Source organism: Staurois parvus, unplaced genomic scaffold (assembly GCF_062004578.1).
Source record: "Staurois parvus isolate SC_StPar_1 unplaced genomic scaffold, SC_StPar_1.0 ptg000007l, whole genome shotgun sequence".
NCBI classification, from domain to species: domain Eukaryota; kingdom Metazoa; phylum Chordata; class Amphibia; order Anura; family Ranidae; genus Staurois; species Staurois parvus.
In genome coordinates this window covers 6,259,278-6,283,751 of record NW_028317803.1, presented here as the reverse complement: position 1 = coordinate 6,283,751, position 24,474 = coordinate 6,259,278, and positions in this window count along the sequence as shown.

Here is a 24,474-nt window from a genome sequence, read left to right as displayed (position 1 = left end):
CATGATCTCAAGGAAGAGGTTATCTTCAACAGATGGTGCTAGTTTGTCATCATCTTGAGTTCTCTCAAACACTTTGTGGCCTAGCTGATCTGAATCTTCAGCTGAGGCTGTATCTTCCAGGAACCTCTGGATGTTCTGGGGATGTGTTGGGTTAGATAGTTTCTCTTTAATCTGCATGCTGTTGTTACATGGGCAAAGACATGATGTGCGACCGTTCTGCAGCAGATTTGTTCTGTAGACATTCACCTTTGCGGGTTTGTGAAGTCCGTCCAGACATACATTTCCAACGATAACCCATCCAAGATCAAGACGTTGAGCAAATGGTGCATTGTGCGGCCCATTGTATTGTTCTCTGACCTTGTGCACTCTCAGTATGTCTCTTCCTAGTAGAAGGACGATTGCAGCATCTGGGTTGAGTGTTGGGATCTTGTTTGCTATTCGAATGAGATGAGGGTAGTGACGTGCCACTTCAGGTGTGGGAATCTCTGACCTGTCATCTGGTATCATGTCACATTCTATGAGGGTAGGAAGAGTCAGCTGCGTCTTGCCATCTAATGACTCGATGGTGTAGTTGTTTGCTCTTCTCCCTGATGTCTCTATAACTCCAGAACATGTCTTCAAGGTGTATGGAGTTGAACTTCCTTTGTCACCAAAGAGGTCGAAAAACTCTGTCTTTGCTAGAGACCTGTTGCTTTGTTCGTCTAGGACTGTATACATCTTCACTGCCTTTTCTCTGAGACCGTTGGGATACACTTTGACTAAGCATATCTTGGAGCATGATCTAGAGAGTCCTGGTTCTGTACAGATCTCAGTGCACTTTGAAGTTATCGCTGGTGTTGCACTTTCTTTTTGCTCCCCACCATGATCTTCTTGAGTTGCTGGAACTTCTGATCTCCATGGTGGTGGTCCTGGGTGCAGTGCTGACAGATGTCGGTCATTGTTGCATTCTGTGCACCGTATTTCTCTCTTACAGTCTTTTGCAAGATGTTGCATTGAGGCGCAGCATCTGAAACAAATGTGATTGTCTTTAAGGTAAGCCTTGCGCTCCTCTAATGTCTTACTTCTGAAACTGCGACATTTTCTTAGTGGATGAGGCTTGTTGTGTATTGGGCACTGTTTGTCTGGATCCTCAACTTCTTTGCTTGTGTTGTCTTCCTGATTGGCTGCAGCCTCAGGCGGGACTTCTGTCTTCCGCACAGACACTGTTGCTCTGTGTTCTTTGTAGTGTACTGGCAGCTGCTTCTCTGTCCTTGGGGAGCTTGCAACTCTCTTGTTCAGGAAGGCGAAGCTTGGGTCATTGCGTGTCTTAGCTTGGTCTACAACGAATTCAGCGAGGAAGACAAACGGTGGAAATGCAACTCGATAGTCTTTCTTGTATCTGGATGCTTGAGAAACCCACCTTTCTTGCAGGTTGAAAGGGAGCTTCTCGATTATGGGCTCTACTCCACGTGCTGTGTCTAAGTATAAGAGACCTGGCAGAGTTCCACTAGTCTTTGCTGCTTCTATCTCTAGGAGTAGGTCTCCAAGCTCTCTCAGCTTCTGATTGTCTTTGTTTGTCATTTTCGGGCAAGTTTCTATTTTCTTTAAAAGTGCTTCTTCAATTACTTCAGGTGACCCATAGCAGTCTTCCATTCTCTGCCAGACCATCGCAAGTCCTGCTGTTGCATCATGGACATGCACTGACCTGATTCTTTTGGCCTGCTCTGAGGACTCTGGTCCTAGGTATTTGGCGAGTAGGTCGAGCTTCTCTCTGTCTGTCAGCTCTAAGTTTTGGGTGCTGCTTAGGAAGGATGACCTCCAGGCCCAGTAGTTTTCAGGACGATCGTCGAACTTCAAGAGACCAGTGCTCACCATCTCACGGCGCATCAGGTATTTCGACACGTCTGTAACCCTTGCTGTGTCAGGTGCGTTTGTTCTGGGTACAAACGCGGGACTACTGGCTGATAGTGACTGATGGGTTCGTTGAGGTATTTGACTAAGTCTATTTTGGTCAGATGGTTGCTCTCCTCTATTGTAGTCTAGATCTGGTTTTGCATGAGGAGAGGTTATATCGCCATCTACCTGGTTTCTTAGCGTGTTGGCGGTTTGGTATCTGAGCCCGTGATTGGTTGACTTATCACGTGGCGGTTCAGGTTCAGTCTTGTAGTGATGCGTAACATCAAAGCTGTCTGCTCCCAACTGGGTCCTTGATGGTTTCGGTGCATCACTAGGCTGTTTATCAGGGTACAGGGTTGCTTGTGATTGCACGTACTCACGGGTGCGTTGGAATGTACTGAGAGGTGTTATCAGGGTTTCCAGTACATCGCTCTCTACAAACTGAATATCTGCAGCTCTCGCGAGAACTTCGGCCTCAGCTATGGCTGCTGCAGCTATTTTCTGTTGCTGAAGTATGTGTAAAGAGGCTTGTACTTCTGCCTTTCTCCTAAGCGTTTCTGCTTCTCTCCTTTTCATTTCAGCTTCCCCTTCAGCTTGTCTCTTTTTTATTTCAGCTTCCCTTTCGGCTTGTCTCTTTTTTATTTCAGCTTCCCCTTCTGCTTGTCTCTTTTTTATTTCAGCCTCCCCTTCGGCTTGTCTCTTTTTTATTTCAGCCTGACTCTTCTGCCGCTCTTCATCTAGGTAGCCTTGCTCTTTCATAAGCTCTGCTTCCTGTATGGCATAGGAGGCCATGGCGCATGCGGCCTCGGCCTTGGCTTGTGCCCTGGCGGCGATAGCGCTGACTGAAGACAAGTTTGTGACGCTAGAATGTCTGGAACTTGTATGCTTACTCCTCGCTGCCCCAGCACTGACTGATGATAGGTCTGTGACGTTTGAATGCCTGGAACTTGAACGCTTAGATCTGGCGGTTTCTGCTTTGGATGACGACAGATCCGATTTGTTATAAGTTCTCGGCGTGCTGCATTGTGACCTAGTTTCCAGCGTACTGTGCATATTTTCTTCCTGTTTGCACGAGATTTTAGGAAGGGTTAATTTAGTGATATCTTTCATATCTTTCATAAAGCGGAGTTAGTTTCACTTTGCTATGCCTTAGACTGGCTGTGCTGTGGGGATTTCACACACACGTGCTGCTGTATTAACAGTTAAGAGTCTTTTCTGTGTTGTGGGGCTTGCTGTAGATTTTTCACACAATGTGCTCTGAAGTAACCGTGTAAGTCTTTTTACTGTCCTGCCTTCTCTGCAGTTATGAAAGGGTTACAGAGGATTACAGGCAGTATAACCTTTGATGTCCACACAGTAAAGAGTCGATGATTGATAACCGATGATCTTTTACTGATAACATGTGATCATAATGAGAATGAATGAATAAATGTGCGGATGAATGTGAATAAATGCGGTAAAACTGAAATACAAACAGAATAAACAAACATAAGTACATATCTAACTTCCTAGCTATGTGCATAACATTCCACAGTACATAGGAAGGGTACTTACAGACTTTGGGGGTCTAATCAAGCCCATATATGAAGAGGGAACAGCATCCCACATGTACTTGCATTGTAGAATTTCTTCAGTCTGAAGAGATGAGGTCACTTCCTCCCAAGTTAGCAGACAGGACGTCCCTAGCCTTAAAGGGACAGACACTGCTGAATGCTAAAGAATGCCTTGTGTAATACAAGACAGCACACTAGGTCTTTTTTCTCCAATAGAGATCTCATGGCCATACTGGTTCCCATATTATTGTAGGGTTTTCTAACCGGGATGGTTGCCAAATCTTTCAGGACATTTTCTTTAAAAAGGTTAATATAAGAATGTGATTGCGGAGGGGGGTTATAAGTGGATGCATTTCGGAGATTAGAGTGGACAAATGGACTGGCAGTAGAGTTTAGAGGGATAGAATTATTCATAAAATGTCTTTTTAGTGATAGTTGTCTAGCAAATTTGTGCACATCTATACATGCTTGGAATTTATTGAGTCTAGTAGCTGGGGCATATTTAAGGCCTTTACCCAATAGTTTTAATTCTTCCTTGGTAAACGCGCTATTACTTAAATTGAAAATCCCCTTACCTGCTATATTCTCTGTTTCTTTGTTGTGTCCATTACATCGTCTCCCACCTCTCTTTCCCCTATAGTATTGCTCCTTTTTCGGACCCTTCCTTCCCCTAAAAAATGCTGTTGTGTGTGAGCGTTATAGTTATACTGCGTGTTATCTCTTGGGGTGGAAGGGGGTAGTCCCTGATTAGGGCGTTGGGGTACATTAGGTGGTCCTTTCCTTTGTTGTCCATAATAGGGTTGTGGTCTATTAATAGGGGAAGAGCGATATTGGGTATGAGGAGGCCGGTATTGTGGGGGTGTGTTCTGGTAGTAGGGTTTATATTTCTGATATCCTTGTTCCGGATTCCTATTGTGGTTCATGGTATTTCTACCTGGATGCCACCGATAGTCTCTCGAGCCAATGTTGTCATCCGAAAAGTCTCCTGGAGGTTCAAACCTATTGGAAACAGGGACTCCAGACTTATGTTTGTGTCCCGTGTTCATATTGGATCTGTTCGGTGTCCTGTGATGGCTATTAAAGTTATGGAAAGAGGGATGGGCATCGCGTTTGCAGTTAGCAGGTATTGGTGTTTGGCTGTGAGGGGCCTGTGGAGGTTCCTCAGATTTTTGCCATCTAAAAACTGCCTGTTCCTGGTAATTCTTTACATCTCTATTATACTTTTTCCTCTTTTTAAACTTTTGTTCCCTTTCAATACTTTCCATATGTTGTTTCAGTTTATCTGACTCTTTATTATAGTCATCTTTCCCCCTAAATGGTGTTAATTTGTCTCTGACCACATTGATTTCTTTATCTAGATATAATTGAGTTTTTTTTTCTTTCTTATAATAAGGAATTTAAGGAGGTCCACACCGGTATTATTAAAAAATTGATGGCTATTTAGGTCATCAGAGTCAGGGGGAAAGACCCATCTTAAAGATCTAGGAACCATCTGTTCTTTAACATATTTCTCTGAGAATGAGATGTCCCATAGTGCTTTTATCTCGGTCGTGGTAAGGTTCTTTAAGTGTAAGAATAGACCCTTAAGGTCATTATTGTCATTATCTACTGTATAAATGTCATCTGGGATGACTGTTCTGGATGACCTTGGGTCAAAAATGTCCCCCATATTGTATAATAATTAGGTGAAACCACAAGTATACAGATAAAAACCAAGAGTTAAAAAAATAATACAAAATAAAAATTAAAAATAGAATAGAAGTAAACGAGAACAGCTTCAAACTAAAAAATGGTTAAATGTTCAAAATAAGCAGTAGTAATAGTGAGCCCTCTCCGTAATAGCAGGTGATACACTCAGGTAACCACATAAAAACCTCTGGTATATAATAAATAGAAATAAAGTGCAGCACTAAGTAAGTATACATAAAGTCACAATCTGGTTCAACATGCAGTCGTTGCTATGTATAATGCCAGTAAGCGTAATATTCTTTATGGAGTTCCAAGCAAAAGAAAAAATTATGCGCTTACCAGAAGCACATAGATCATGCGCATTGATATATCCAAAACCAGGAGCATCAGGGTAACGAAGTATGCATCTGGGGCAACCGTCTCCTAATGGGCAGCTCAGCAGTAACTGGGTGATGTATGTTCCAGAGGCCTCCCCCGTTTTTAGCTGGTTCCTGGGCATTAGGCATTAGTCCTCCTACAGCTGAATGCATTTACCCAGTCTGTATGAAAAGATCCACAACAAAATGCAGCTGATGCGCTCGCACATGTGCAGTAGCCGATCACCGGCAAAATGGCGCCGATGCTCTTGTGCATGCACAGTAGCCGATCACCGGCAAAATGGCGCCTATGCTCACGCATGCACAGTAGCCAATCCTTGGCAAAATGGCGGTGGCACGAAAATACATGTGCCCAGCCTATTTAAAGCACAGCTAATGCACACACATCAGTGTTGATACTCCTCTGAAGACGTGCGTTCTCATGAAAGGCCTAAGGAATCAACACGCTGTGACATTTTGCCGCTGGAGCCATGTGCTGGTCCGGTGGCCATCTGTACTACTGGTCAGTGTACCTATTTTATTGGATATTTGTGTATTTAATAAATGTATTACTTTTTGGCAATATTACGCTATGAGTATATTTTTATGACTCCTTTACGGAGCCTTTAAGTATGCAGACCCTGGGAAGTTCTTCACCATCCAGAGAGGGGGAAATCCTGTAATCAGGTGGCTGACGCTGCTGATCCTTAAAGGAGGCCTCTGGAACATACATCACCCAGTTACTGCTGAGCTGCCTATTAGGAGACAGATGCCCCAGATGCATACCTCGTTACCCTGATGCTCCTGGTTTTGGATATATCAATGCGCACGATCTATGCGCTTCTGATAAGCGCATAATTTTTTCTTTTGCTTGGAACACCATAAAGAAGGATACGCTTACTGGCATTATACATAGCATCGACTGCATATTGAATCAGATTGTGACTTTACGTACTGAGTTACTGAGCGGTGCACTTTATTTCTATTTATTATGTGGCACCTAAACTCTCAATGATTGGAGAATGAAGTGGTATAAGGGAAATGTACAAAAGGCATAGTGAAATATTGGAACCTTAACATTAATACTGCCTCGCTCTCATTAGAATGGGAGGCATTTAGGACCACCCTTTGTGGTACTTTTTATGTCCATTACCAGTATTCTAAGTAACATTGCACAAATGTGCACAGAGGAATTAGAAATTGACATGCTTCAAATGGAAGGTAATTATGTTGATGATCCCTCTTCACATAATAGGTTGGATTGGCTTCATAAATGTAGAGAATATGAATATTGACTTTTAGATCTTACTAAAAAGAAAATGCTATATACCAGGCAAAAATGTTTTGAACATGGTAATAAGCCGACATTTATTAGTTGGCATACTAGACCTGATTTTACCCATACCTCTATTCACTGTGTTCAAATGTCTAGTGGCTAAATTGCTACTGACCCCCATGAGGTTTTGGATGCTTTCATGTCCTTCTATTCTACATTGTATTCATCTACTGAATGATACTCTGATGAACAACTTTCTGCTTTTCTAGCCCAGGTGCCTCTCTTCCCTGTCCTCTCACTGGAGCAGGGAATTGGACGCACGTATTTCTACTAAAGAGATTGAGCTTGCTATTTTGCAACTGCCTGCTCATAAGACACTTGATCTGGGCAGCTTCCCAGCTGAATGGTATGCCAAATTCAAATGTGTTAAGTCCCAGTCTCCTTTGTACATTTACTGAGACTTTGGACACAGGCATTCTCCCCCATCTATAAGGGAGGTAATAATTATCCTTCTTTTAAAGCTTAAGTATGACTCTTATAGACTCATAAATGTAATCAATTTAGATGTTAAGATATTGCATAAAGTCCTTACAAATTGTTTGAGCATGGTTCAATTGCTGAAAGGCAATTAGTGAGGCCTTATCCCAGCCTGGTCCACTAGAATGAACATTCACAGACTATTTCAGAATCTACAATACCCTCATAACCACTCCCACACTCGTGTTATTGTCTCCTTAGATATGTGTAAAGCTTTGACAGTGTGGAGTGTTCATTTACTGCAGCTTTATGGTTTTGGCATGATAGCCTGGGTACATCTTCTCTATACTCATCTGGTTTCCAGAATCTGAGCAAATGTCCAAATTTCAGAAGCTTTTCCAATTTATTGTTGAGCCTGTCAAGAGTGCCTGCTATCCCAAATTTTATTTGCTCTGGTCTTTGAGTCTCTTGCTGTCTGTATTCAGACTCCCTCCCACTATAAAAGGACTTAATATTGGTATGATAGAGGAACGTGTCTCTATGCCAGTGATTCACTTGTGTACTTGGCAGAGCCCAATTTATCACTGTATTTTCTATTACAAATAAAAATTGTTTTAAGAAACTCTTTTGGGTGAATCCTGCGACCACATAGGTGCTCCATGCAGATTAGACATTGCAAGTTGCGGATTCCTTTAGATATCAATACTCAATTGAAACAACAAATGATGCAATGGATAGATCTCCTGTTGGAACTTTTAGGTAGAGTAAATATTCTTAAAATAAAACTATTGTGTGTTTTGGAAAATCCCCCCTGTAGATTCTATTTTTACGACATTCCTTTGGCAGCATAAGACTCATAACATTGCACTGGATGTTTTGAAACTGCCAATCCACCTAACAGGTTTTTCTTTCCTAATTTTTATTTGTATTACTTTGCATAGCAATTAGTACATATTCATGACTGGCTGCATCATACCCATATAAGGGTGTTAGAGAATGAAAATAAGTCCTCTCATAGCCTAAACCATTATTTAAAACATATTAATGATGAGTCATGCCAGATGGAACTTCTAGTGTGTCTCTTCTGGTCCAGCTGGAATGCACGCTTGGCAACCAGCAGCTATTACATTAGCTGTGTTCTTTCATTGTACACTGCGGAATTGATTTTTGTGGTATTTATATTTTAAATATATAGTGTCATGCTATGAGAGGACTCTTCTCTTTCTAACACCCCTATATGTTTGGATGACCTGGGCAAGTGTGTTTGGAATACTATCCAGTAGTGATGGGCCAAACACCCCCCTATTCGGTTCGTGGTTGAACATTCAAACCTACCGAAAGTTTGACCAAGAACTTTGAAAAGGGACAATTCACTAAGCGGTATCTTACTGCATCTGAGCATGTGGTAAAATGCCACACAACGACTAAAATAATGGATGAGTTATATTATTAAGTCATTAGGTTAAGCCCCCAGATCCTGCCCCCCATGTGAGTGTGGGATACATGGTACCGCTACTCATTCACAAAAAAATGTGTAGTGGAAAAATGACAGGAGACAGTCTTTGACAAGTCCTTTATTAAAAACAAAAATTAAAAAGTACCTTGAAGTAGATCCAACGTCAATCACAATGCCCGCTGCCACTGCCGACCCCAAAAAATAAACAAATGCTCAACACTGGCTCCTGCCATCTGACAGCTGTGCCAGGATGACTGTGCTTAAATACTGTGATGATGTCTAAAGGGGGTGGGGTTATGCCTGCCCCTTATGACATCAGCATGCACTGTGATTGGCTAAAGCATTGCAGCTGACCTGTGGTCAGGTGCATAGCTTTTGCCAATCACAATGGTGCAGTGCATTGTGGGGCATTGTGCATTGCAATCAGGGTTTAGTGCATTGTGGGGAGCGGCGGGTGAACACCCTTTCCATTTGTGTGTTCGCCGAACACACAACCGTCCGATGTTCAAGTTGAACTTATGTTTGACTCGAACATCTAGCCCATTTCTACTATCCAGTGGGGACATCTATTCTGGAGAAGCAGAGGTCAATCCAAGGGTTCCTATCCAGTTGTCCTGGCTCCTGAGGAGTTTTAACAAGCTCATCTGACTTTCTTGTTCTTAACAAGAAGTCATTGGCATCTGGTGAGTGTTTCCTGGGCACATGGTGGATTAGAGTATGTGGTGTTTCTAATTACAACACAAGCACAGGTGGTTTATCTTAACTTTATTTTTTGGCAAGTGGGGACTTTTATTTTGTATTTAATTGTATGTATTTAATTTTATTTATATGGGTGTTTCATATGATATTCATTGGAAGTATTTCACATTTGTTCATTTTTTGTTTGGTTCTGTTTTTATATGTGGTTGTTTTCATAATGTTTCTGGAGTTGGGACAGCAGCTGCAGTTTATAAACTGCTAAAAAAAAACAAGGAACACTTTTTAATCAGAGTATAGCATCAAGTCAATTAAACTTGGACTGCACTGCACAGGCAGTCCAACTCCTCCAGGATAGCATATCAATACGTGCCATTGCCAATAGGTTTGCTATGTCTCCCAACACAGACTCAAGAGCATGGAGGAGATTCCAGGAGACAGGCAGTTACTCTAGGAACCCATCAGCAGGTTCGGTGTCTGTTCCTTTGTGCAAGGAGGAACAGGATGAGCACTGCCAGAGCCCTACAAAATGACCTGCGGCATGCACTGGTGTGAATGCCTCTGACCAAACAATCTTAAACAGACTTCATGAGGGTAGAGCTCAATTAGCATTTGCCATTGAACCCCAGAATTGGCAGGTCTGCCACTGGCGACCTGTGCTTTTCACAGATGAGAGTAGGTTCACCCTGAACACATGTGACAGACATGAAAGGGTCTGGAGAAGCCATGGAGAACGTTATGCTGCCTGTAACATCATTCAGCATGACCGTTTTGGTGGTGCGTCAGTGATGGTCTGGGTAGGCATATCCATGGAGGGACATACAGACCTCTACAGGCTAGACAATGCACCCTGACTGTCATTAGGTATCGGGATGAAACCATTGGATCCATTGTCAGACCCTACACTGTCCTGGGTTCCTCCTGGTGCACGACAATGCCCGGCATCATGTGGTGAGAGTATGCAGGCGGTTCCTGGAGGATGAAGGAATTGATATAATTGAATGGCCCCCTTGCTTGCCTGACCTAAATCCAATAGAACACCTCTGAGATATCATGTTTTGGTCCATCCGATGCCGCCAGGTTTCACCTCTGACTGTCCAGGAGCTCAGTGATGCCCAGGACACCATCTGTCGTCTCATTAGGAGCATTCCCTCGACATTGTCAGGCATGCATACAAGCATATGGGGGCCATACAGACTACTGAGTACCATTTTGAGTTGCTGCAATGAAATTTCAGCAACATGGAGTAGCCTGCTGCATCATTTTTTCACTTTGATTTTTTGGGGTGTCTTTGAATTCAGTCCTCTGTAGGTTGATCATTTTCATTTCCATCAAACTATGGGGCATCCTTATGTTCCTAACACATTACCCAGATATCCAGCTTGATATTTTTCCCCATTGAGATCTGATGTGTTTTCAAAGTGTTCCTTTAATTTTTTTGAGCAGTGTATTTATTGTTTTTGGGTGCAGGTGTATTTATTTTTTGCTTCATATTCTAGGACAGGCCTTACATCATTCTTAATTGTCTCTTATAGAAAACACTACTTTCTAGTATTTGTTCTGGAATTTAGGATGGGAAAACCAATATAAAGAAGTATTTCAGCAACTGACCTCAGTAGCACATACCTTGCACCTGCCCTCCTCCTCCAGGAGATTGCTGCCACCCACCCCTGTACTTACATGCAATCATTGTAAGTGAGCACTATTCTCCTTAAATACATAGCCAGTGTCTTCCTCTACTGATTTATTGTTTTGTACCTTACCTTCTTTTTGCATAGATCATTCAGGCATTGAGCGATCTTGTAACAGCCTATGTGGAGCAGAGCTGTAGTATGGAAAGCAGGAGAAGCATATCTCTGGTAGTCTGTAAAGCTTACCTGCACTATACAATCTGTTTGTACAATCTCCTTTCGATCTACCATCAACTCTGTAGTGCAAGGGCTTGCCTGACTGGATACAGATAGAGATGTGTGTCCTCTTATTATATAGTTTTGGTAAATATAAGAAGATTGTACAATCAGATTTTACAGTGTATGGCCACCTTTATACACCTAAAATAATTTTGGTACCATTAATTTTTAAAGGCACCTCAAGCGCAGTAGAAAATGTACATTCTGCCGAGTGCAAAAACATGGGACAAACTGCAAAGTGTGCAGTAAAAAACATGCAAACTGCAGCACACCAAAAAGCCCAATTAGCTACTTTAGCACATTTTTTGCACATATGGCAACCCAATGTCTATGCATTGAAATCAATTGGCTCCGCTATGCTTGTCATAAGAAAAAACATAAATTGTGTGCTCCCACTATACTAGATGTGAAAGGGGCCTGAAAGTGAAATTGGTGTGTTTACACAAGAACAATAACTAATGACTAATGAATGTCTCATCCATTCCCTCCCATGTATCACCATTTATTCCTTTCCATATACTTGTATAAAGCTGGCCATACACTATGATATCTGATTGTACAATATCTGTACAATTTCTTTTAGATTTACCAAAACTATGGAATAGAAGAACTCATCTGAACAGTTTATTCAGTTTTGTATCAAATCAGACAACTCCTTGCACTACATAGCTGATGGTAGATCTTAAAACGATTATACAATCAGACTGTACAGTGTATGGCCACCTTAAAGGAAGAAGTAGGAAAGTGGGTGGAAAAAAATAAGAGGTGGTAGAGTGATGAGAGAGGTGTGGTCCAGAGTGGTAAACACACCCTATTCCGTGATACAGTAAGGCAGTAAATGAAGGGATATGGCATTTCCTGGATGGTCACATGTTGCTACAGAGAGTGATGTCTCAGAATGCATTTTTTAAATTTTGAACCAAGAGATGTAGATTCAAAGTTACCATGGGCTAAGTATGTGAGAGGTAAGCACAGTTGGATGGCTTAGACAGAAAAGACATTAGAAAAGGCCTCTATTAATTATGAATAGTGAAATTCTGCCTAAAAATATGAACTTAGCCATTCATTTTCCTGTAAAGTCTTCAGTAAAGGAGTGGAAAACATGTTTAGGGTTTTTTTATCAGGTATATCCTTTAAAACATGTACTGTACATTGCTATAATTTATAGGAAAATACAATGTGTGAGGTCAGATAAATTGATATGATATGCATAAATCTCAATAAAATATAAAGTAAAAAAGACAAAAACAATTCACCCTTTGCTTCCTTTTATATATGTTGTTCCTTAATGTGGTTACTTTTTTTGTGATGATGTAACACATCTCTATCTCTATGTTTTTCTGTATCTAACAATAAATAAATAAAATATGATTGAACTAAACAGGATAAACACAACACAATTGCAAATAACCTTACGAAAATTAGTTTTAATTTATACTTGGGAATGATTACAATTTTAATGAACTATTTAAAATGTAAGTCCTATGATATTGACACTCAAAACTATGAAAGGTGAATATTGCTTTTTAAACAAATTAATGTATTATACCCTTGCCACAAGCATTGCCAGAGGCAATATATTTCACCATATTTTATTTCTTGCAAGAATTTTAACATTGTGAGTGGTTTATGCATAGTTTCTCAACAAGAAGGAAAATAATTACTGTGCAAGACTGTTAAGAAAATCTATTTGGGAAAAAGTATGGTCCTTTCACTTATTTCAGTAAATGTCAAACACAGTAATTTGTGGGTATCAGTTTTCTTTTTTAAAAATGAACAATTAAATGTAAATGGTTATGAGTATTTAAATATTCTCTCAATACCTTTTGTGCTATTCTTTCACTTTTTATTTTCAAACTTCATCAAATTATTAAGGGTGAGCAAAAATGTTATTTTTTTTATTACCCTTCAATTTAAAAAAAAATATATCTCAGTAAAATTTTGTAATTTTAGTAAAGTGCATCAATGAGGTAGGTAACATTATTTTTGTGTGTTTTATTTAAGGTTGCAATTGAATTAAATGACTCCCATGTAATACCCTTGTCTAGTACACAAATAGGGATCAAATACACACAGAAAAGGAAAATAAAGCACAACACTTTCTAAATACATTTTAGAAAGTCAATATACCCTTCCTTGCTTTGAATAAAAAATAATAATACATAAAATAATGAATTCAACTCCCGTAAAGATGTGAACATGACACAGCTGCTGTATATATATATATATATATATATATATAAATAGCCCACAAAGTAAATATAAAATACACAAAAAACAGAACTGCAAACAAATAGTTAATAAATAAACCAATGCTAACATAATCCAATCTTCAAATGAATGTATATATCAAAATGACTAACAAATCCACCATGAAAAAATGAATGAAAAAATTCAACAATAGTCCAAAGTAATACAAAGCCCAGTGGATTGTTGTCTACAATTTTCCTAGACCAAGTATTCCAGGTGCTTGAGTAAATTACATGAAAATATGCTCCTTCCACCAGAATCAAGGGTTGCACTTACCAGACCCATATGCCTATCTAGGAACAGATTAAGCAAACAAGACTCATATCAGCTACATAAATTTTTATCCACCACTTCCTCTGCTGTTCCATCACAAATTCCTCATGTATGCTTGGAAGAGCTTTGGATGTGTGTCTCTAGAGCAGTGGGATGGTTGTGAGCAGTCCTGAGGATTTAAGGGGCTGGCCAGCTGATTGTTGCATCTGGATGCGGCATATACTTTCCAGGAAACCGTGTTTTGATGTGCCTTGTTTACTAACAGTCTATTTCTCCTGTGCTCTTTTTATGTATCCCCTGTGTTCAGAGGAAACATAGTCAAAAAATATCCCAGGTCAGTAGTCCCCTGCACAGGTGGATACAACCAGGACAGAAATAAATACTCTAGCCAAAATTTACAGCAGCATGAAGTCTTTCCCCAGGACAAATCATAGCCACATGTCACATACTATAAATATTGGAAACAAATATGTAATTAAAAGTGTAGAGAAGACAATTTTTGCCCTTATAACTGAAAATGAAATTTAAGAAGAATTCCAGATATGGCATTTTGTACATAGACCATGATGTTATTGCCTCACCTCACCACCTCATCTAGTCAGAGAATGCTCTGCATTACCTGCATGGTCATATAACTATTAAGAAAAGTATCTGCTGCCTGGATACTGAATTATTGGTTGAGGTCTCTGACCATATTACTTAGCTAGGGAGATTCTGCATGTTATTATTGTGGCAGTGTATATTCCAGCTTCGGCCAACTCAACATTGGCATGTGATGACACCCATAGTGCTATTGCAAAACTTCATACTAAACATCCCAATGCCCCTTTCATAATCATAGGCGATTTTAATCTTGTCACAATGGAGAAAAAGTTGACCAACTTTGCACAGTTTGTGAGCTGCCCACCTAGAAAGAATAAGATCTTTAATTTGCATTATGCTAATGTGAAGAACGCATACAACTCTTCTCCTCTTCCATCTTTAGGCAAATCAGATCATAATTTGGTCCACCTCAATCCATGCTATGGGTCCCTGATTAAGAGACAACCTATAAACACCAGATTGGTCAAAAGATGGTCTGAGGAGTCCTATGAATTATTGCAGGGCTGCTCTGAGGTGACAGATGAAATGCACTTTGTGAACCACATGGAAGGGACATTGTCCCTGCATGGGCCAGGAACAGTTCGGATCACTGGGTCAGGGACAGAATTTCCAACACCAGTGCGTCACTCCCGGAATCCTGTGGTTTCTTGAAGTTGAAATGGCTAGAGCTCTTCTTTTGAAACTTCAAGAAGTGGTAAACTCTGGCTATATAGGTGAAAAAATGCTATTGGCATCTAGGTGACAACTCTAGCCTAGAAGCTTGCTCTGTCCTTTCAGATGCTAATTGGTGAACTTCTGACTATGACTGAATACTGGATACTTATCTTTAATAACATGGAACTAAACTAGATCTGCAATTACATTATATTTTTTGCATAGATTCTGTTGTTCCAACAAGAATTGTTTTTTGACTAAAAGGTAGAAAAACTGTTCTTGGTGCACAGCATCAAACAAAACCAACATCGAAACTCCCACAACTGCACTCACAAGCAAAACAATTCAAGTACCTAGGCATTCAGACAAACATTTGTGAAAGAATGGGTCGCTCTCAGGAACTCAGTGAATTCAAGTGTGGTACCTTGATAGATTGCCACAAGTGATAGGTTGTGCAGTAAGTCCAGGTGTGAAATTGCCTTGCTACTAACTATTCCACGGTCAACTGCTAGGGGTATTAAAACAAAGCGGAAGCAACTGGGAACAACAGCAACTCAGCCAAGAACTGGTAGGCCACATAAAATGACAGGGCAGGGTCAGCGCATGCTGAAGCACACAGTGCGCAGAAGTCGACAACTGTCTAAAGTCAATAGCTAAAGACCTCCAAACCTCATGTGGCCTTCAGATTAGCATAACAACAGTGCGTAGAGCGCTTCATGGACTGGGTTTCCATGGACGAGCACCTGCATCCAAGTCTTACATCAACAAGTGCAGTGGAAAGCGTTGGATGTGGTGCCATAAAGCAGGCCGCCACTGGACTCTAGAACAGTGGAAACATGTTCTCTGAAGTGACGAATCCCGCTTCTCTGTCTGGCACTTCAATAGATTTGTTTGGCAGTTGCCAGGAGACCGGTACTTGCCTGACTGCATTGTGCCAAGTGTAAAGTTTGGTGGAGAGGGGTTTATGGTGTAGGGTTGTTTTTCAGGGGTTGGACTTGGCCTCTCAGTTCCAGTGAAGGGAACTCTTAAGGCATCGGCATACTAAGACATTTTGGACAATTTCATGCTCCCAACTTTGTGGGAACAGTTTGGGGTTAGCCCATTCTTGTTCCAAGATGACTGTGCACCAGTGCACAAAGCAAGGTCCATAAAGACATGGATGAGCACGTTTTGGGTGGAGGAACGTGACTGGCCTGCACAAAGTAGTGACCTCAACCCAATAGAACACCTTTGGGATGAATTAGAGCGGAGACTGTGAGCCAGCCCTTCTTGTTCGATATCAGGGCCTAACCTCACAAATGCGCTTATGGAAGAATGGTCAAACATTCCCATAGACACACTCCTAAACCTTGTGAACAACCTTACCAGAAGAGTTGAAGCTGTTATAACTGCAAAGGGTGGGCCAAATAAATACTGAACCCTATGGACTAAGGCTTGTATGCCATTAATGTTCATGTGCGTGTAAAGGCAGGCGTCCCAATACTTTTGGCAACATAATGTAACACCAGTACTGAATCAAAATTAAAAAGAACACACATGTTGTGCTGTGTTACTAAATTAGATGTTTTGGTTATATATATCCCAATACAAAGGATCATCATATTTTCAAAAATGTGATATGTGTACCAACATCCATAAATCCAAATAAAATCGAAAAAAAATGAAAATTCAGTATATTCTAAAGTGGCACAAAAATTAAAAAAAAATCAATTAATAAATCAATAAACATAAATCCTGATGGAAGTCCAACATGCATATGTAAATGTCTAAATAAAACAAGTAATTATGTGTTGAAGGGTTCCACCACCATTGCAAATCTTTCCATATGTTTCCACTTGTGAATGACAATAAAATCCCTTGTGAATTCAACCACTACCAATTGCAGCCTCTTACCAAGCAATAAAACCCCAAATTACAGATGTTCTTATAACAGCATGTTATCGGTAATCATCCATCCACAGCCTTGGAACCATATGGGATATCACGGCAACAGGTTGTTTAATCGCACTCAGAAACTCCAGACTAGATCAGCAGGGATTCACTGCTTGCACCTCCGCTGCCCCATGTACATTAAGCCATGTAAGAGATAAACAATCATTCCATAGTGCAACCTGAAGATTTATAATAATAAGTGTTGATAATGGCCTATTGGTTGAATTTAATTGTGGCGGAGCTTGTGCTGACTTCTTTACACCTGCTGGGGCTGGTGGTGGTGGTGGCTTTTGTTTATATGCTATTTAACCTTGTACTTATGTGAGTAAATGCACAATAGTTATTGCAATAAATCTTCAGGGTTTTTTTTTACAATATTATGCTCTTTTGTATTGGGATACATACTGTATAACCAAGACACATCTAATTTAGTAACACAACGCAACATTTGTATTCTTTTGAGGAATTGTTCATTGTTATTCAAATAATACATTGTGGGTAATAAGGGATATTAAGGAAATCCTTAACTCCAAAAAAGATGGTGTTTATAATAGGTAATAGGGAGGAGTTAAAATTGATTTAGAGGAATATGAAGATTAGAGAGGCTAAGAAGAAATATAGCAGCAAGCTGGAGTGTAAACTCCAGCAAAACAATGTGAGAGGGGTCTGGTGTGACATGAGAACCATTACAGGTTTCAAGCTGGTTAGTGAGAGACTAAAAGAGGTGTGGAGGGAGCAAAATTAACTGAAACTGTTTTTTAACAGGTTTGATTCAGTGGCTCTTGCTTGACTCCCTCAGATTTAACACAGAGCTGTAGACTAGCAGTGTTGAGGTAGGTACCCTCCACTCCTCATAGAAGATGTCCTCCTACCTTTAGTGTGGGTTCCACTTACCCCCTGTTGGATACCCTCACCACAATTCTACTCTTTCTTTTCTTTTACAGCTGATTTGATGAGCATACAGCTGAGGGGACTTAAGGCAGGAAAATTGAGTGGCCCTGATGGTGTTAGTGCCAGGGTGCTTGGGTCATGTCAGATCAGCTGGAGGGTGTACTTCAACAGGTCTTTAACCCAAGCCTAAATCCCTGAAAGGTCCCTGTGATGTGGAATACATCTAGTCTTTTTCTGTGCCAAAGATACCGTGTCCTTGTGGCTCCAAGGATTACAGACCAGAGGCTTTGACCTCCCACAGAATGAAGACCTTGGAGAGACTCATTTTACATTAATTACTGCTATGGTTATTATATAATTAGATCTGCTACACTTCACTTACCAGCCCAGATTGGGAGTTGAGGACATCATCTTCCTGCTAAATCACATGTATGCAGACCTGGATAAGCCAGCAAGCACAGAGGGTAATTTTTTTTACTTCTCTAGTGCTTTTGATACCATCAATCTGGCTGTCCTGGATGAGAAGCAAACAGAGCTACAGTTTGATGTCTACCTTGTTTTCGTGGATTGTTGACTACCTGACTGGAGAACCACAGTATATGCATTTGCAATATTGGGTTTCCACAGGGGACAGTTCCCTCTCCTTTTCTCTTCACTGTCTATACCTTTGATGTCAGCAAATGAGTTCTGTCATTTTCAGAAGTTTTTTATGACCCTGTGGTGATGAGATGTATCAAGTATGGGGAAAAATAATGGTCTGAGGTGGAGAACTTTGTTACATGGTGTGAGGATAATCATCTGAATCTAAATGTGACTAAGATAAAGTATCTGGTTGTGGACTTGAGAAGGAGGAAGGCACCAGTGACCCCCATCTCCATCCAACGAGTGGATGTGAATGCAGTAAAGAACTATAAGTACCTGGGGATGCACATAGAAAAGTACCTGGAGGTGCCAGAGCTGCCTTTATTTTTTGAAGAGGCTGAGGTCTTTTATTAACTTCCTGATGATGTTGAAGATGTTTTATAGTCTGTGGTGGCAAGTGCTCTCCTGTATGATGGAGCATGCTGGGGAAGCAGACTTACGGTGGCCAACACCAACAGACTCAATAAGCTGATCCACAGGGCCAGTGATGTTGTTGGACTGGAGCTAGATTCTTTCAATAACATTAACATAGGAAATCATTTTTGTCTGTGACTTTCAAATTACAGTATATACGGGTAGGTCAAAACATGAAAAGGCTCACACTCGTGCACTGCTACACCCAAAAAAAATAAACAAAGGGAGATTGCTGCACCCACTCACTAAGTGTACTCTCACTTAAAATTTATATAAACCAAAAATGTGTAGTGCGATAACGCCTCATCCAGACATAAATAAAATAAAAATAATTTTCCAGTAATCCCATGCAAGATAAATCCACAATACAAATAAAAGTCCAACTCCCAAATCACATAATGTCCAAATTAGTGCATTTAACAATCACTTTCCAGAAGACGTGCTTGTGCTCAAGATACTCTCCCTGTTCACCTTTAAGTTTTACCTACAAATTATAATAGGTCAAATGCATTTTTAGAGAAATTAATCCTTTCATGTGGCCATGAATCCAGAATTTCTTCACTCAATCACTGTTCCAAAAACATGTATATAAAAAAACAACAATACATATCATATGCAACACCGATACATTAAAGTTAATGGTTAAGTCAGGGTCAGGCCCTGAGGAAGTCACATGATCAGTGAAGTAACGCATGGGTGGAGACTAATGACATCACTATTATTGCGCAAACCAGGAAGTGTGGTGAGAGGAACCATTTTTGTCATTGGAATTACATGCCTTCACTGTTTTGCACTTTGTGAGTGGATTTTAATATGGTAATAAAGGAAATATTTTTTATTGGGTTGCACTATGTTTTCTCCTCTTTTCCCCTGAGCATTTACTATCCCAGTGGGAAGCTGAAAGCAGGTCTCTTAAAGGGAAAGCTACTAAGGAATGATGGTGGACAAGCAAAAGATTTACCAACGTTTTATAGTGCTTATGACCTATATGATATATGGGTCAAGGAAGAAGGTGAGTGCATGGCACACTCATTGGTGATGTGAAGCACTTTTGTATATGTTGGATGAAGTGAACGCTTTACAACACTGTTGTGGAGCATGGTGTGTTTTGCTGTAATGTGAGCACATATGTGCATTTGTGCACTCAACCATTAGCTTAAATTTAAATGGTGTTGCACTATGCACTTCCTTTCCTTAATGTGCTAAAAATGACAATACTGCCCAAACTTCTGTATCTGTTTGAGACGCTTCCTGTTCCTATTCCCATGTCCAAGTTGCGCTCTCTTCAGAAATCCTTCCTCCATTTCATCTGGCATAATATATTTCACTGAATTGCCCATACTGTCCTTCTCTCCCCTTGATCTACGGGGGGTCTGGGGGCCCCAGACATTGTATTGTTTCACATACTCACCTTAGTGTTCTTGTCTAGTAGTCCCCCTAATAAATGGTCCGAGATCGAATAGCTACAATTACGTCCAACGCACCCTTGTTCTCTACTCTGGTTTATGACCAACATTGACACCACCTCTCACAAACATCTCCTGCTTGGGCCCATGCATTTTACGTTATTCATATGGCGGCAGTGTAGGGTTAGATTCGCCCTGTCTTCTCTGTGTTCCCCCCTGATGACCAATGTCATACTTAATCCCAGTCTTCCAGATAGTTTGATCTTGGCTTGCTTGGGTCCCTGGGCCGAGGCCACTTTATTTCAATTGTGACACTTGGTTCACCCAGTGACCCATAATCTTAAACCCTTTTCTGAGATTCAAAAAGCTACTCGCATGTCTCCTCACCAATATTATGTTTATCTACAGATACATGACTTTTTTTCTTCCAAAACCCCATCTCTAACCCTTGAGAAGCCTACTCCCTTTGAACGCATCTGGATTCAGGGTCCATACCAATGGGCATAATTCCCTCTACTTATAAGCTGCTTCAAGATGCCTCCCCCTTTTTATTGATGCACACCTTTATATGCGTAAATGGCCCTGAATCCTCCAATGTGATATTGCCTTGGACCAATGGAGTAGGATTTTGGAGGCTGCCTCCAGATCTTCTATATGTGTAGTATATAAAGAAAACACATAAAATACTGATGTTTTGGTATAAGACCCCTGAGGTTCTCCACACTCGCAATCCAAGTGTTTCCCCACCTGCTGGTGATGTTGCAAGGAAACTGGCACTCTCTTGCACATTTTATGGATTTGCCAGAACATTGCACCCTTCTGGAGAGAGGTCCTTAACCTTTTGCATTTACTTTTACAGGCTCCTATTTCATTTGAGCCCATCCACTTCTTGTTGGGCCTACCTTTTTCAGGACTCTCCAAATTTACCAGGAAACTATCCTCCCATGTTTTACCAGCGACCAGGAGAACCATTCCCATGCACTGGCTTTCTGCTACGCCTCCTACATGATTTGAATTGGTGAAGGTTATAGCAGAGATTAGAAGAATGGAGTACCTTACTGCTTTGCATGCTAACTCTGTCCCCATCTTTGAGGCAGTTTGGGAACTGTAGGATCTTTCCATTACCGATTTGCCTACTCAGTTGTCTGGAAATGATGGGTAATTCACTGTTATGTACTGACATTATATGTGCCTATATATATGCCTTTCACTGATGAGCCTATTTCTTTGTTATTTCATTGCCTTGTGATTGTTATTTCACGATTCTATGCAACTCTGTTTGTTGTAAGCATTTTGAAAATCAATAAAAAGTAAATAATAAAAATAAAAAGGCCGCTGTGATTGGCCTTTTACCACATCACGTGATCAACTGTGTCCGTAGGACAGGGCATTCTGGGAGGACTTCATATGACACCCTCCCAGAACTGGACAATTGCGCTGTAGCGGCTATAGCGTGGTTGTCAAGTGGTTAAGAAGTGTTGGTGGCATCTTACACATCTGTCATTTACCTCATAATCAAAGGACCACTGAATTCAGTTTTTGGCTACACATTTGGATTCCTTTATTCTTTCAATTTGTGGTGACACATAAAAGTTTGATATATTTGCATTGCACTATTGTATTGCACATTCATTTTATTATATTGTAGCATTGCACTATTGTTTTGTGACATCTACTGTATGTCCTTCCCACTTTTTCCCTCCTTTCATCTGGGACATTTGTTTTCCCTTTTTGCTGACTCTATTTGAGTTTTTTTTCAAAACTATGCAAAAAACCACCCCTTTGATCAGGTGTGACTCCAGAAATACTCGGAATGTAGTTCCTTGTGGGAGGCGCAGATGCTAACACACTGAGCAGAAATGATCTGCTAGCTCTGAGAAACTCCTTCCAGCAAAACTATTGGGATCTAACAGCAGAGGCAAGGAGAGGGAAATCATACATTTCAGTTATGGGTTTTTAATAATTAAGATAACATTCCTTCATGATAATTACTGCTATGGGAAAAAGTTGAAAACGTTCATTGGTAAGTATTTGAAAATACACATATTGTCTTTAATTGAACTTTGTTGTTTTCTATATGTAGGAAATGCACTAGATATTGTCCCTTACATACCGTTTGTGTTCTCTTTAAATTAGCAACAGCACACTGAGCATTCATGTATTATATATAAAGATTGTCTTAAAAGTGCTTTATCAGTAAGCCGCAATATCATTACACCAGGCACACAATAAAAATTTCAGTTTCTTCTAAAAATGTACCTGCTGTTTAATTACATCCATATATATCTGAGTTATAGTTTAGCCAATAAAAACATTTTAAAGGTTCAAATAAATAATGCAAATGTAGATCAGACATCTGACTAATCCCATTAAAATGAAATTAGGCAGACAACATGTCTGTTTCATGATATTGCACATGTTGAAAAAAATAGGCATGACATCTAGATCACGTCGTATAAAGCAATAGTATATATATTATTGTACAGCTGGGATGCCAGGACTATTAAAATTAATAGACATGATTTAATGGTCAGAACTTGTTCTGACCTTTTTGTGACTGGATATGAAAATTCTCTTTTTAATCATCTTCATTTGCATAAAATCTATAACAGTTTGGATTTATTTCTCTGAAAGCAGACGGTCTATCTCAGTAGGAACAATCTCGGTGTTTGTGGTGCAGAACCACACTAGTGAGAACTGTCAACATTATGACAAAACTGTCCATTACTCAGCTATGTAATGTACTGCCAAAGAAAATATCGGCTTTCATAAATAAAAATAAATATACAAATCATCATACTCATCGACTTGTTTTGACTTTCTCAGTTTGTATACAATTATTACCATTACTAATGTATTATAACAAATGTTTCTTTATTTTAAATTTACCACAAAAAATAGCAGATAATGCATAAGGCAAAATTTTGACACTCAAAATTCTTTCTCATATTACTTTGGCTTTAAAAGGTAGCCCAACAGCTCAAAGTATTGTTTGCAACATTGGAAAAGATTGCTGTTTTGCTGTAAATTCAGTGTGCCATGTGAAATAGTGGTGTTGTTTTGTTTTGTACTTGTAACAGAAATTTAGAGTAAATTATCAATATATGTGAACCAATACATTTCTATACCTTTATTTATTTAAAGGGTATGCAAGGTCAAAAATAGAAAATTCTATATATAAAGAGCTTGCACACACATTAATGTTACTTTTTTGTCTAACTGGTAGAAGTAGCAAAATATAACTTGTGATTTTTCCAGCATTACAGACTACCTAATGTTCTTTCAGGGGCTTACAACTCTCCCAATGATCAACTGAAATGTTAAGCAACATTTGTCAGTCCTTTGCATGAGGTTTGCAGATGGAAAAGAAGAAAACATGCTGACATTACTAACATTGGCACAGTATTGAATCCTCATCTCTGTAATATCTTAGCTGATGGAACGTGTAGTTATGTGGTTGCTTGCACATCAAGGCTGCACAGGAAGTATCTATGAAAACTGCTGATGAGCTCCTGGAGCAATGATTTGAAGGCAAATATATATATTACAGGTAATTGCACTGTACTCACGTATACTGAATCCCACTCAAAACTCATTCACAAAACCCCTACTGCCAGCAAGAGGCCAGAAGGTCCAGGAGCCTGTGAGGCTAGGGAAAATACTGCTCTCTACTGGAAAGAAGACGAGCTATGAAACAAAATCAAAAAGGCAGAGCACAAACTCTAGTGCAATTAAATATTTTAATAACAAATAAAAATATTGATAAAATCATTGCACTCACATACTGTATATAAGTTTACAAGCATATCAGAGGGTAACTTGGTCCAAAAGATACAGTCCTCAAAAGTTCATGTCTCCAGGGTACCTGTATATGGTATATGGTGGAAGCCTTTGGCACCCTAGCACCTAACATATAGGATACATCCAAACAGCTGAATAAGATATAGTTAAATGACACTGCAGTGACTGCACACATCCAGGCAAGCTAGCCATAGCCGCTATGTGACCAAAGCATGCCTATGGCTACAAGACAGCCATTGCAGCTCACTACAAGCTGGGGAGAACTGACAATGATGGTGGGACTGATTGTTCTGGTATGTTGCTTGGGCAACACTTTTCAG